Below are 16,333 nucleotides of genomic sequence, written 5' to 3' on the forward strand. Positions count from 1 at the left end.
ACTGAGTGTATTATCCCTCTACTGTGACATCACTATGTGTATTATCCCTGTACTGTGACATCATTGTGTGTATTATCCCTGTACTGTGACATCACTGTGTGTATTATCCCTGTACTGTGACATCACTGTGTGTATTATCCCTGTACTGTGACATCACTGTGTGTCTATTGTCCTTGTACTGTGACATGAGTGAGTGTATTATCCTTTTACTGTGACATCACTCTGTGTATTATCCCTGGACTGTGACATCACTGTATGTATTATCCCTGTACTGTGACATCACTGTGTTTATTATCCCTGCACTGTGACATCACTATGTGTATTATCCCTGTACTGTGACATCACTGTGTGTATTATCCCTGTACTGTGACATCACTGTGTGTATTATCCCTGCACAGTGACATCACTGTGTATATTATCCCTGTACTGTGACATCACTGTGTGTATTATCTATGTACTGTGACATCACTGTGTGTATTATCCCTGTACTGTGACATCACTGTGTGTATTATCCCTGCACAGTGACATCACTGTGTATATTATCCCTGTACTGTGACATCACTGTGTGTATTATCTATGTACTGTGACATCACTATGTTTATTATCCCTGTACTGTGACATCACTGTGTGTATTATCCCTGTACTGTGACATCACTGCGTGTATTATCCCTGTACTGTGACATCACTGTGTGTATTATCTCTGCACTGTGACATCACTGTGTGTATTATCCCTGTACTGTGACATCACTGTGTGTATTACCCCTGTACTGTGACATCACTGCGTGTATTATCCCTGTACTGTGACATCACTGTGTGTATTATCTCTGTACTGTGACGTCACTGTGTGTATTATCCCTGTACTGTGACATCACTGTGTGTATTATCTCTGTACTGTGACATCACTGTGTGTATTATCCCTGTACTGTGACATCACTGTGTGTATTATCCCTGTACTGTGACATCACTGTGTGTATTATCTCTGTACTGTGACATCACTGTGTGTATTATCCCTGTACTGTGACATCACTGTGTGTATTGTCCCTGTACTGTGACATCACTGTGTGTATTATCTCTACACTGTGACATCACTGTGTGTATTATCCCTGTACTGTGACATCACTGCGTGTATTATCTCTGCACTGTGACATCACTGTGTGTATTATCTCTGTACTGTGAAATCACTGTGTGTATTATCCCTGTACTGTGACATCACTGTGTGCATCATCCCTGTACTGTAACATCATTGTGTGTATTATCCCTGTACTGTGACATCACTGTGTGTATTATCTCTGTACAATGACATCACTGTGTGTATTATCCCTGTACTGTGACATCACTGTATGTATTATCCCTGTACTGTGACATCACTGCGTGTATTATCTCTGTACTGTGACATCACTGCGTGTATTATCCCTGTACTGTGACATCACCGTGTGTATTATCCCTGTACTGTGAAATCACTGTGTGTATTATCTCTGTACTGTGACATCACTGTGTGTATTATCCCTGTACTGTGACATCACTGTGTGTATTATCTCTGTACTGTGACATCACTGTGTGTATTATCCCTGTACTGTGACATCACTGTGTGTATTATCTCTGTACTGTGACATCACTGTGTGTATTATCCCTGTACTGTGACATCACTGTGTGTATTATGTCTGTACTGTGACATCACTGTGTGTATTATGTCTGTACTGTGACATCACTGTGTGTATTAACCTGTACTGTGACACCACTGTGTGTATTATCCTTGTACTGTGACATCACTGTGTGTATTATCTCTGCACTGTGACATGACTGTGTGTATTATCCCTGTACTGTGACATCACTGTGTGTATTATCCCTGTACTGTGACATCACTGTGTGTATTATCCCTGTACTGTGACATCACTGTGTGTATTATCCCTGCACAGTGACATCACTGTGTATATTATCCCTGTACTGTGACATCACTGTGTGTATTATCTATGTACTGTGACATCACTGTGTGTATTATCCCTGTACTGTGACATCACTGTGTGTATTATCCCTGCACAGTGACATCACTGTGTATATTATCCCTGTACTGTGACATCACTGTGTGTATTATCTATGTACTGTGACATCACTATGTTTATTATCCCTGTACTGTGACATCACTGTGTGTATTATCCCTGTACTGTGACATCACTGCGTGTATTATCCCTGTACTGTGACATCACTGTGTGTATTATCTCTGCACTGTGACATCACTGTGTGTATTATCCCTGTACTGTGACATCACTGTGTGTATTATCCCTGTACTGTGACATCACTGCGTGTATTATCCCTGTACTGTGACATCACTGTGTGTATTATCTCTGTACTGTGACGTCACTGTGTGTATTATCCCTGTACTGTGACATCACTGTGTGTATTATCTCTGTACTGTGACATCACTGTGTGTATTATCCCTGTACTGTGACATCACTGTGTGTATTATCCCTGTACTGTGACATCACTGTGTGTATTATCTCTGTACTGTGACATCACTGTGTGTATTATCCCTGTACTGTGACATCACTGTGTGTATTGTCCCTGTACTGTGACATCACTGTGTGTATTATCTCTGCACTGTGACATCACTGTGTGTATTATCCCTGTACTGTGACATCACTGCGTGTATTATCCCTGTACTGTGACATCACTGTGTGTATTATCTCTGTACTGTGAAATCACTGTGTGTATTATCCCTGTACTGTGACATCACTGTGTGCATCATCCCTGTACTGTGACATCATTGTGTGTATTATCCCTGTACTGTGACATCACTGTGTGTATTATCTCTGTACAATGACATCACTGTGTGTATTATCCCTGTACTGTGACATCACTGTATGTATTATCCCTGTACTGTGACATCACTGCGTGTATTATCTCTGTACTGTGACATCACTGCGTGTATTATCCCTGTACTGTGACATCACCGTGTGTATTATCCCTGTACTGTGAAATCACTGTGTGTATTATCTCTGTACTATGACATCACTGTGTGTATTATCCCTGTACTGTGACATCACTGTGTGTATTATCCCTGCACAGTGACATCACTGTGTGTATTATCCCTGTACTGTGACATCACTGTGTGTATTATCCCTGTATTGTGACATCACTGTGTGTATTATCTCTGTACTGTGCCATCACTGTGTGTATTATCCCTGTACTGTGACATCACTGTGTGTATTATCCCAGTACTGTGACATCACTGTGTGTATTATCCCTGTACTGTGACATGACTATGTGTATTATCCCTGTACTGTGACATCACTGTGTGTATTATCCCTGTACTGGGACATCACTGTGTGTATTATCCCTGTACTGTAACATTACTGTGTGTATTATCCCTGTACTGTGACATCACTGTGTGTATTATGCCTGTACTGTGACATCACTGTGTGTATTATCCCTGTACTGTGACATTACTGTGTGTATTATCTCTGTACTGTGACATCACTGTGTGTATTATCCCTGTACTGTGACATCACTGTGTGTATTATCCTGTACTGTGACACCACTGTGTGTATTATCCCTGTACTGTGACATCACTGTGTGTATTATCCCTGTACTGTGACATCACTGTGTGTATTATGCCTGTACTGTGACATCACTGTGTGTATTATCCCTGTACTGTGACATCACTCTGTGTATTATTCCTGTACTGTGACATCACTGTGTGTATTATGTCTGTACTGTGACATCACTGTGTGTATTATGTCTGTACTGTGACATCACTGTGTGTATTATGTCTGTACTGTGACATCACTGTGTGTATTAACCTGTACTGTGACACCACTGTGTGTATTATCCTTGTACTGTGACATCACTGTGTGTATTATCTCTGCACTGTGACATCACTGTGTGTATTATCCCTGTACTGTGACATCACTGTGTGTATTATCCCTGTACTGTGACATCGCTGTGTGTATTATCCCTGTACTGTGACATCACTGCGTGTATTATCCCTGTACTGTGACATCACTGTGTGTATTATCTCTGTACTGTGACATCACTGTGTGTATTATCCTGTACTGTGACACCACTGTGTGTATTATCCCTGTACTGTGACACCACTGTGTGTATTATCCCTGTACTGTGACACCACTGTGTGTATTATCCCTGTACTGTGACATCACTGTGTGTATTATCCCTGTACTGTGACATCACCGTGTGTATTATATCTGTACTGTGACATCACCGTGTGCATTATCTCTGTACTGTGACATCACTGTGTGTATTATCCCTGTACGGTGACATCACTGTGTGTATTATCTCTGTACTGTGACATCACTGTGTGTATTATCCCTGTACTGTGACATCACTGTGTGTATTATCTCTGCACTGTGACATCACTGTGTGTATTATCCCTGTACTGTGACATCACTGCGTGTATTATCCCTGTACTGTGACATCACTGCGTGTATTATGTCTGTACTGTGACATCACTGTGTGTATTATTTCTGTACTGTGACATCACTGTGTGTATTATGTCTGTACTGTGACATCACTGTGTGTATTATCCTGTACTGTGACACCACTGTGTGTATTATCCTTGTACTGTGACATCACTGTGTGTAATATCCCTGTACTGTGACATCACTGTGTGTATTATCTTTGTACTGTGACATCACTGTGTGTATTATCCCTGTACTGTGACATCACTGTGTGTATTATCCCTGTACTGTGACATGACTATGTGTATTATCCCTGTACTGTGACATCACTGTGTGTATTATCCCTGTACTGGGACATCACTGTGTGTATTATCCCTGTACTGTAACATTACTGTGTGTATTATTCCTGTACTGTGACATCACTGTGTGTATTATCCCTGTACTGTGACATCACTGTGTGTATTATCCCTGTACTGTGACATTACTGTGTGTATTATCTCTGTACTGTGACATCACTGTGTGTATTATCCCTGTACTGTGACATCACTGTGTGTATTATCCTGTACTGTGACACCACTGTGTGTATTATCCCTGTACTGTGACATCACTGTGTGTATTATCCCTGTACTGTGACATCACTGTGTGTATTATGCCTGTACTGTGACATCACTGTGTGTATTATCCCTGTACTGTGACATCACTCTGTGTATTATTCCTGTACTGTGACATCACCGTGTGTATTATGTCTGTACTGTGACATCACCGTGTGTATTATGTCTGTACTGTGACATCACTGTGTGTATTATGTCTGTACTGTGACATCACTGTGTGTATTAACCTGTACTGTGACACCACTGTGTGTATTATCCTTGTACTGTGACATCACTGTGTGTATTATCTCTGCACTGTGACATCACTGTGTGTATTATCCCTGTACTGTGACATCACTGTGTGTATTATCCCTGTACTGTGACATCGCTGTGTGTATTATCCCTGTACTGTGACATCACTGTGTGTATTATCCCTGTACTGTGACATCACTGCGTGTATTATCCCTGTACTGTGACATCACTGTGTGTATTATCTCTGTACTGTGACATCACTGTGTGTATTATCCCTGTGCTGTGACATCACTGTGTGTATTATCTCTGTGCTGTGACATCACTGTGTGTATTATCCTGTACTGTGACACCACTGTGTGTATTATCCCTGTACTGTGACACCACTGTGTGTATTATCCCTGTACTGTGACACCACTGTGTGTATTATCCCTGTACTGTGACATCACTGTGTGTATTATCCCTGTACTGTGACATCACCGTTTGTATTATATCTGTACTGTGACATCACCGTGTGCATTATCTCTGTACTGTGACATCACTGTGTGTATTATCCCTGTACGGTGACATCACTGTGTGTATTATCTCTGTACTGTGACATCACTGTGTGTATTATCCCTGTACTGTGACATCACTGTGTGTATTATCCCTGTACTGTGACATCACTGTGTGTATTATCCTGTACTGTGACATAACTGTGTGTATTATCCCTGTACGGTGACATCACTGTGTGTATTATCCTGTACTGTGACATCACTGTGTGTATTATCCCTGTACTGTGACATCACTGCGTGTATTATGTCTGTACTGTGACATCACTGCGTGTATTATGTCTGTACTGTGACATCACTGTGTGTATTATCCCTGTACTGTGACATCACTGTGTGTATTATCTCTGCACTGTGACATCACTGTGTGTATTATCCCTGTACTGTGACATCACTGCGTGTATTATCCCTGTACTGTGACATCACTGCGTGTATTATGTCTGTACTGTGACATCACTTTGTGTATTATTTCTGTACTGTGACATCACTGTGTGTATTATGTCTGTACTGTGACATCACTGTGTGTATTATCCTGTACTGTGACACCACTGTGTGTATTATCCTTGTACTGTGACATCACTGTGTGTAATATCCCTGTACTGTGACATCACTGTGTGTATTATCTTTGTACTGTGACATCACTGTGTGTATTATCCCTGTACTGTGACATCACTGTGTGTATTATCCCTGTACTGTGACATGACTATGTGTATTATCCCTGTACTGTGACATCACTGTGTGTATTATCCCTGTACTGGGACATCACTGTGTGTATTATCCCTGTACTGTAACATTACTGTGTGTATTATCCCTGTACTGTGACATCACTGTGTGTATTATCCCTGTACTGTGACATCACTGTGTGTATTATCCCTGTACTGTGACATTACTGTGTGTATTATCTCTGTACTGTGACATCACTGTGTGTATTATCCCTGTACTGTGACATCACTGTGTGTATTATCCTGTACTGTGACACCACTGTGTGTATTATCCCTGTACTGTGACATCACTTTGTGTATTATCCCTGTACTGTGACATCACTGTGTGTATTATGCCTGTACTGTGACATCACTGTGTGTATTATCCCTGTACTGTGACATCACTCTGTGTATTATTCCTGTACTGTGACATCACCGTGTGTATTATGTCTGTACTGTGACATCACTGTGTGTATTATGTCTGTACTGTGACATCACTGTGTGTATTATGTCTGTACTGTGACATCACTGTGTGTATTAACCTGTACTGTGACACCACTGTGTGTATTATCCTTGTACTGTGACATCACTGTGTGTATTATCTCTGCACTGTGACATCACTGTGTGTATTATCCCTGTACTGTGACATCACTGTGTGTATTATCCCTGTACTGTGACATCGCTGTGTGTATTATCCCTGTACTGTGACATCACTGTGTGTATTATCCCTGTACTGTGACATCACTGCGTGTATTATCCCTGTACTGTGACATCACTGTGTGTATTATCTCTGTACTGTGACATCACTGTGTGTATTATCCCTGTGCTGTGACATCACTGTGTGTATTATCTCTGTGCTGTGACATCACTGTGTGTATTATCCTGTACTGTGACACCACTGTGTGTATTATCCCTGTACTGTGACACCACTGTGTGTATTATCCCTGTACTGTGACACCACTGTGTGTATTATCCCTGTACTGTGACATCACTGTGTGTATTATCCCTGTACTGTGACATCACCGTGTGTATTATATCTGTACTGTGACATCACCGTGTGCATTATCTCTGTTCTGTGACATCACTGTGTGTATTATCCCTGTACGGTGACATCACTGTGTGTATTATCTCTGTACTGTGACATCACTGTGTGTATTATCCCTGTACTGTGACATCACTGTGTGTATTATCCCTGTACTGTGACATCACTGTGTGTATTATCCTGTACTGTGACATAACTGTGTGTATTATCCCTGTACGGTGACATCACTGTGTGTATTATCCTGTACTGTGACATCACTGTGTGTATTATGTCTGTACTGTGACATCACTGTGTGTATTATGTCTGTACTGTGACATCACTGTGTGTATTATCCTGTACTGTGACACCACTGTGTGTATTATCCTTGTACTGTGACATCACTGTGTGTAATATCCGTGTACTGTGACATCACTGTGTGTATTATCTTTGTACTGTGACATCACTGTGTGTATTATCCCTGTACTGTGACATCACTGTGTGTATTATCCCTGTACTGTGACATGACTATGTGTATTATCCCTGTACTGTGACATCACTGTGTGTATTATCCCTGTACTGGGACATCACTGTGTGTATTATCCCTGTACTGTAACATTACTGTGTGTATTATCCCTGTACTGTGACATCACTGTGTGTATTATCCCTGTACTGTGACATCACTTTGTGTATTATCCCTGTACTGTGACATCACTGTGTGTATTATGCCTGTACTGTGACATCACTGTGTGTATTATCCCTGTACTGTGACATCACTCTGTGTATTATTCCTGTACTGTGACATCACCGTGTGTATTATGTCTGTACTGTGACATCACTGTGTGTATTATGTCTGTACTGTGACATCACTGTGTGTATTATGTCTGTACTGTGACATCACTGTGTGTATTAACCTGTACTGTGACACCACTGTGTGTATTATCCTTGTACTGTGACATCACTGTGTGTATTATCTCTGCACTGTGACATCACTGTGTGTATTATCCCTGTACTGTGACATCACTGTGTGTATTATCCCTGTACTGTGACATCGCTGTGTGTATTATCCCTGTACTGTGACATCACTGTGTGTATTATCCCTGTACTGTGACATCACTGCGTGTATTATCCCTGTACTGTGACATCACTGTGTGTATTATCTCTGTACTGTGACATCACTGTGTGTATTATCCCTGTGCTGTGACATCACTGTGTGTATTATCTCTGTGCTGTGACATCACTGTGTGTATTATCCTGTACTGTGACACCACTGTGTGTATTATCCCTGTACTGTGACACCACTGTGTGTATTATCCCTGTACTGTGACACCACTGTGTGTATTATCCCTGTACTGTGACATCACTGTGTGTATTATCCCTGTACTGTGACATCACCGTGTGTATTATATCTGTACTGTGACATCACCGTGTGCATTATCTCTGTTCTGTGACATCACTGTGTGTATTATCCCTGTACGGTGACATCACTGTGTGTATTATCTCTGTACTGTGACATCACTGTGTGTATTATCCCTGTACTGAGACATCACTGTGTGTATTATCCCTGTACTGTGACATCACTGTGTGTATTATCCTGTACTGTGACATAACTGTGTGTATTATCCCTGTACGGTGACATCACTGTGTGTATTATCCTGTACTGTGACATCACTGTGTGTATTATGTCTGTACTGTGACATCACTGTGTGTATTATGTCTGTACTGTGACATCACTGTGTGTATTATCCTGTACTGTGACACCACTGTGTGTATTATCCTTGTACTGTGACATCACTGTGTGTAATATCCCTGTACTGTGACATCACTGTGTGTATTATCTTTGTACTGTGACATCACTGTGTGTATTATCCCTGTACTGTGACATCACTGTGTGTATTATCCCTGTACTGTGACATGACTATGTGTATTATCCCTGTACTGTGACATCACTGTGTGTATTATCCCTGTACTGGGACATCACTGTGTGTATTATCCCTGTACTGTAACATTACTGTGTGTATTATCCCTGTACTGTGACATCACTGTGTGTATTATCCCTGTACTGTGACATCACTGTGTGTATTATCCCTGTACTGTGACATTACTGTGTGTATTATCCTTGTACTGTGACATCACTGTGTGTATTATCCCTGTACTGTGACATCACTGTGTGTATTATCCTGTACTGTGACACCACTGTGTGTATTATCCCTGTACTGTGACATCACTGTGTGTATTATCCCTGTACTGTGACATCACTGTGTGTATTATCCCAGTTCTGTGACATCACTGTGTGTATTATCCCTGTACTGTGACATCACAGTGTTTATTATCCTTGTACTGTGACATCACTGTGTGTATTATCCTTGTACTGTGACATCACTGTGTGTATATTTCTGTACTTTGCCCACAGTACAGCCCCACCTGGAGGCCTGCCAGGTCTGGAGACATGGCTGGCTCTGCACTTAGCCCTGGTGGGCTGAGCCAGATCCAGATATATCTGCTACGATTGTCATTGGAAAGACAGACTGGGGGTAGACACTGCAGTGAGCAGGAGTTACTCAGGATACAATGATATATATATTATTGAGTACTAATCCATCAAATACTTGACTCGGTTTAGAAGTGTTGTGGCTCAGACATTACATATTGAGCGACAGCAGTCACGAAAGTTTGCCCTATGTAATTGTCACGTTATGGTAAAGGAAGCGGAGCTGTCACGCATGCACAGTGCTCGATGGTTGGAGGTAAAGCCGCACTAGAGGTGAGGACAGGATGATGGTGCACGATTAGTATAACCACAGCTCCTCCTGACTATGAACATTGATGGTACTGACGAGACATCTCTACATTCACCGTATGTCTGACATCAGCCACTACGCAGCCTTACTCTCATGGCCTACGCCTCTTGGTCACAGAGTCCTGCATCTTAAGGGTTGTATTTCTTCTACATTTTTCTCCAATAGCTCGCACCCAGTTGGCACTTCCACCACAAGACCATCCACACCTTCCTATAGGTCTACATCTTGTCTACACTCTGATAGGCCATAAGGGCAGATGTCACACTAAGACCCCAGATTTCTCATGGTCTTCTAATACACCCATAAAGGTGAAACCCCAGAAGTCCAATCTAGTTCTAAACTCAAGGGTGAACCTAAACTCTCTGTTGCCTGAAATGAGCAATCAAACAGCGTACTATCCGACCCATCCAGTAGGTCATTTTATTAGGTTATTTTTTGATAAGTGGATTCTCCATGCAGTGTCTCACACTCATGCTGACATAAGATGTAAAGAGACACTATTTTTAAGTGGCAGGTCCTGCTTTGTAGCAGGTAACTACATCCCTGAGGCAAGAAGCTCAACTTACCTCATGGCGGCTGCTGCACCCCTGTCTGAACTGCATGACCTGGCCACATCTCATTGTTCCAGCATTACTTGCCCCAACATGGTTTCTCATACTAGTGTAACCAATCTCATACCACCAACCATCACCTTCCATGATGTCTACATTTTAACTAGCAGGACCACTTCCCTTTAAAGACTCTTCCCCCATCTTCCAGGATCGGGTTTCAACCTTTCCACCATATCTCCTATGTAACTGTCCACCAGAGGCTTGTAGATGTATCATTACAACCTGTTTACAGGAGAAAATAGAAGACGTGCACTCAAATACCTCTTGGTGTATACAGGCGGTCCCCTACTTTAAAACACCAGACTTACAGACGACCCCCTAGTTACAAACGGACCTCTGGTAAGTGGTAATTTACTGTACTTTAGTCACAGTCTTGTACGTATCTCGGGGACTGCCTGTATATGTATATGTACAGGAGCGGATTTCCTCTATGAGACAGATGAAGCAAGTATTCATATATGTGGGAGTCTAGATGGTAGAAGATTTATGCAGAGTTTTACGTAGATTTTTTTAATTTGGGAAATTATTGATGAAAGTGTAGATAATGAGAAGGAACATCATTTCCTGTAAGTCATCATGAGATAGTCTGATAGTCTTGGTCTCTTCTTGTGCTAAATAATACACAAAGCAAAGTATGTGCCTAGAGCATCAAGTGAAGGACACCTCCGCCATAGAAAATCCCAATTTCTGAATTTCAGAAGGTTTACATTAGCCCAAATGGATAAGTGTCAAGTAAAGAACATGGATTGTCTTAATAGGATGGAGCCTGCCATGGCAGTCAGTGTTCCCTAATCGCAGTCGCCCCTACAAAACATAAATTTTCCATTATTTTCAAATTCCTTCCCTTTCAATGTAATCGAGCCTTATCCGACCCATCTAGGCATGCAGTCTACAAGACCTTTCAAGGTTTCCTCCACAATCCTGGCAGCAGATCCTTTCAGGTAAAAGCTCATTCACATAAAAGTGTACAGATCGAAAACAACTCCGGGAACAGGAGTCCATGCGTCATAGTTATACGTGATGCAAGGAGTCCCTGTTTTCCCACTGGTGCTGTTGTCTGGCTGGGATGCAGGGACTCTTTTTTTTTTTTTAAAAGTATTTATTTTTGCAGTTTTTGAATTTTTATACAAACATAATAAACAAAACCAGAAATCAAGATTGTCTGTCACATATTTCCTTCCCCCCAATACAGGATTATTATACAACAGCCATGGTAACAGTCAGGTTCTTACTGCGTTTCAAAACTACCTGAGGGATATTACACAGTAGATAACAGCAGGATACTGCAGCCAGACATCTTGATACAACACAAATAACTATTGACACAAAGACAATCAGTCACACACACACACACACCAGCACGCTCAGTCTCCTTCATCATGGAGAGGAGTATATATCACATGTGATTATAAGGCAGTATGGGGAGTCACACACACACACACACACCAGCACGCTCAGTCTCCTTCATCATGGAGAGGAATATAAATCACATGTGATTATAAGGCTGTATGGGGAGTCGCGCACCATCTGGACCAGATGCGGTCAAACTTCTGGGGACACTTCCTGTTGGTATACAGGGACCGGTAGTGGGGAATGACACTATTAATGAGTAGTATCCATCTTTTTAATGGAGGGGGCTCCTGGTCCTTCCAGGTCATCACCACCACTTTTCGGGCGTAGTATAGGACAAACCTAAAGAAAATTTTGTCATAGTGGCCATTGACAACTTCATTTATGATGCCGAGGAGACACACAGAGGGAGATAGTAAGCGTGGGAAATCAAAGTGTAAATTAAGGAACTCCAGCACTTCGGACCAGAAGACATGGACCCTAGGGCAGGACCAGACACAATGCAGGAAGGATCCGACTTCAGCCTGACAGCGAAAGCAAAGATCATTAGGCATTGCTCCCATGCGAAATAGTCTAGCAGGGGTGAAGTATACTCTATGGAGGAATTTAGATTGGATCAGGAAGTCCCTCGCACTCACTACAGATGTGAAGTAGGACAGTTCGACCTCCCTCCAGTCATCATCTGACAGGTCAGGGATATCCTGTCTCCAGCGTTCACAGGCTCTATCAAACGGTCTGGACTTTTGCTCTTGTAGGAGAGCATAGCACTGAGTGAGTGGCTTAGGGAGGTCTGGGGTACTCATCAGAGTCTCTAGTTTGGAGAATTTCACTGTCAGGCTGAAGGAGCCGAATTGGGCTTTGAATGCGTGTCGCAGTTGCGTGTAATGGAAGCTGGCCGTATTGGGTACAGTATGTCTCTCCCTTATCTCGTTAAAGCTGAGTAACTCTGCTTCCGGGGATAAGAGCTGGCCTACAAATTTCACCCCTGCTGCCCCCCACATTGTCCAGCCTGGGAGGGAGAGGAAGTGAGAGAGCCACGGATTGAGCCACAATGGAGTCCTAGGCGAGAGGGGGGGAGAGCTGCTCGGCTCTACCAGGGATTGTGCCCTACGCCAGCACACCGCTACCGTACGTAGGGGAAGTGGGGTATCAGATGGGGACTTATACCTGTACAGCAGGTTTGTAAGGGCCTCGTAGGAACCTACCAGGGCACCAGCCAGTGCAGTAGCTGCATTACCCATGTCTATATCTATCCACCACTGGGCATATACTAGCTGGGAAGCCAGGTAATAAAGATACAGATCCGGGGCAGCCAGTCCACCCCTAGACTTGGGAGCCTGAAGCAGCGCTAGACTGAATCGCGGGGCACTACTCTGCCAGTAGAAGGACCTGAGAATGCCGTCCAAGCGTTTAAACAGACTCTTAGGAAGTAGTATAGGGCAGGCATGGAAAAGGTATAGAAATTTTGGGAGAAAAATCATTTTAAATATATTAATACGCCCGTACAAAGACAAGGGGAGAGTGGACCAGGCTTTTAGGCGCGATTCCGTTGCAACTATCAGGGGTGTAATGTTTAACTCCGTAAATGCCTGGACCTTGCGTGACACCTGGACTCCCAGATATTTAAAGGTGGACACCACCCGGACTGGGACGGGGAGGGAGTGTACCCCTACCTCAGATAAGGGAAATAGGGCCGATTTGTCCCAGTTAACCCGAAGGCCTGAGAACCCCCCATAACGTTCTATCAGGGCCAGAAGGGATTCCAGAGAGGGGCCCACATCCCCAAGGTATACAAGTGTATCATCGGCATAGAGAGATACCTTTTCAATAATAGTACCTCTAGTTATGCCCTTAATGCCCTCAGAGTGGCGGATCGCCACAGCAAGGGGCTCAATGGCGAGTGCGAAGAGGAGGGGAGATAGTGGGCAACCCTGTCTAGTGCCCCTGGCCATAGGGAGAGTAGGTGAGATGTTAAGGTTGGTCCGCACCCTAGCCTTGGGATCGTTATACAGTAGCTTAACCAATGCTGTAAATCGAGGGCCAAAACCCATTCTAGGCAAAAGGGTCCACAAATAGGGCCACTCCACAGAATCAAACGCCTTACAATTGTCTAAGGATAATATAAACCCAGGGTCTGGAGACCGCTCTGCCTCTGCAATGTTCAGGTGTAGTCTTTGTATATTTATGTCAGTTCCCCTCCCAGGCATAAAGCCTGTCTGGTCCGGGTGAACCAATGATAGTATTACTTTGTTAAGCCTTGTTGCCAGAATTTTTGCTAGTATTTTAACATCTGAATTTAGGAGGGAAATTGGGCGGTATGAGTCAGGAAGCAGGGGATCCTTGCCAGGCTTAGGAAGAACTACAATAAGGGCCTCTCGCATGGAGTCGGGGAGGGAACCACTATCAAGCGCATCGGAGTATAGGCTGAGGAGAAGGGGGACCAGAGTCTCACAGTTATCCCTATACCACTCACCTCCCAGCCCATCAAGTCCAGGTGTCTTACCGGGGGGCAACGATTGGATGGCCAGTTCCACCTCCTCTGCCGAGAGCGGAGCATCAAGCTCCGATGACTGTGCCTGTGTGAGCCTCCAAAGTGGAAGACTGTCAAGGAATCCGGAAATCTCGACGGAAGAGGCGGACAATCTGGAGCTGTAAAGAGAAGAATAGTATTCATGAAATACCAAGTTAATGGCCCGGGGTTCTGTGATCAATGCTCCGTTACCATCAACAATAGAGGGAACGGAAGCACAGGGGCGTTCAGCCCGCGATAAATACGCAAGCAGCTTCCCGTTTTTATCTCCAAATTCAAAGATGGACGCTTCCCTGGCTAGCAGGCGTTTGCTGGTGCGCTCCTTCACTACAGCTAGATGGTTCCTCTGCGCCTGAGCCCAAGTCTTTTTATTCCCCGGAGTAGGTTTCTCTAGATAATCCTTTTCTGCAGTCACCAGTACAGCCGTCAGCCTTTCCTCCTGGGCATTCAAGGACTTCCTATGGCCAGCTACCCCCGACATGAATGCCCCCCGCACCGAGGACTTGTACGAGTCCCAGACTGGAAGGGGATCAGGATGGGTTGAGTGTACATCCCAGAACTCGCTGTGCGCTGCCCTAACAGTACTCTGGACCGCTGGGGACAGGAGCCAAGCCGGGTGCAGGCGCCATAAGCGGGAGTCGCTGGGAGGGCCTATAAGGAGACTAATGAACAAGGCGGAGTGGTCTGACGCACTGCGCGGGCAATAGGATATCTGGTCAACGTGCTGCATCATATCGGGGGAGACAAAGGCCAGATCAATCCGAGAGAAGCTCTTATGAACAGAGGAATAAAATGAATATTCTCTCTCTTGAGGGTGTTTACTACGCCAAACATCGGCGAGGTCTAGAGAGGTGAGCCACTCGTTCAGACGGACCGAGCCTGTGTCCAGACCACTTGTACGATCCAAGGAGGGATTAGGGACGGCATTGAAATCACCAATACAGAGTAACGGGCTTGGAGGCATAGCAGCCAGCTTACTTGGGATGCAGGGACTCTTAGAAGCATGTATAACTATGATTCTTGCACTCCTGTTCCTGGCATGAGGCCATCATTCGGTCCAAGTTTCACAGAGCACCTGTGCTGGGGTCATTTTCTGTCCATGATGTACGGCTGAGGATGCACTGATTGTGTCATTGTGTTTTACTCAATTGCTAGTGTGAACACTGGTTATGCTTGTTAGCTGCTAAAATGGATTTCTGAACCACACCCATCCGTCTCCTGCAGTTATGCTTTGATTTTTCAGCAGTTAACCCGCAGTGATTGACGGTATTCCTCTCCATCCACCTTCCAGACTGAAACCATGATTTTGTTATAAGTTCTTCCTGGTCAGTGCTCTGTGTCTGCTATATACTCAGTCTGTACTTAGTTCCTGGTATCCTGTTTTCTCTGTACTGAGTATTCTGGTATTTTGACCTTCTGCCTGTATTCAGACTACCATTCTGCCTTGCGATTCTGTACTACATTTGCCCTCTTTGTTGTGACTTGGCTCTGGAGACTATTCGTCTCTGTTTGTATTGTCTTGC

This window comes from Engystomops pustulosus, chromosome 8 (genome assembly GCF_040894005.1).
Source record: "Engystomops pustulosus chromosome 8, aEngPut4.maternal, whole genome shotgun sequence".
Classification (NCBI taxonomy): domain Eukaryota; kingdom Metazoa; phylum Chordata; class Amphibia; order Anura; family Leptodactylidae; genus Engystomops; species Engystomops pustulosus.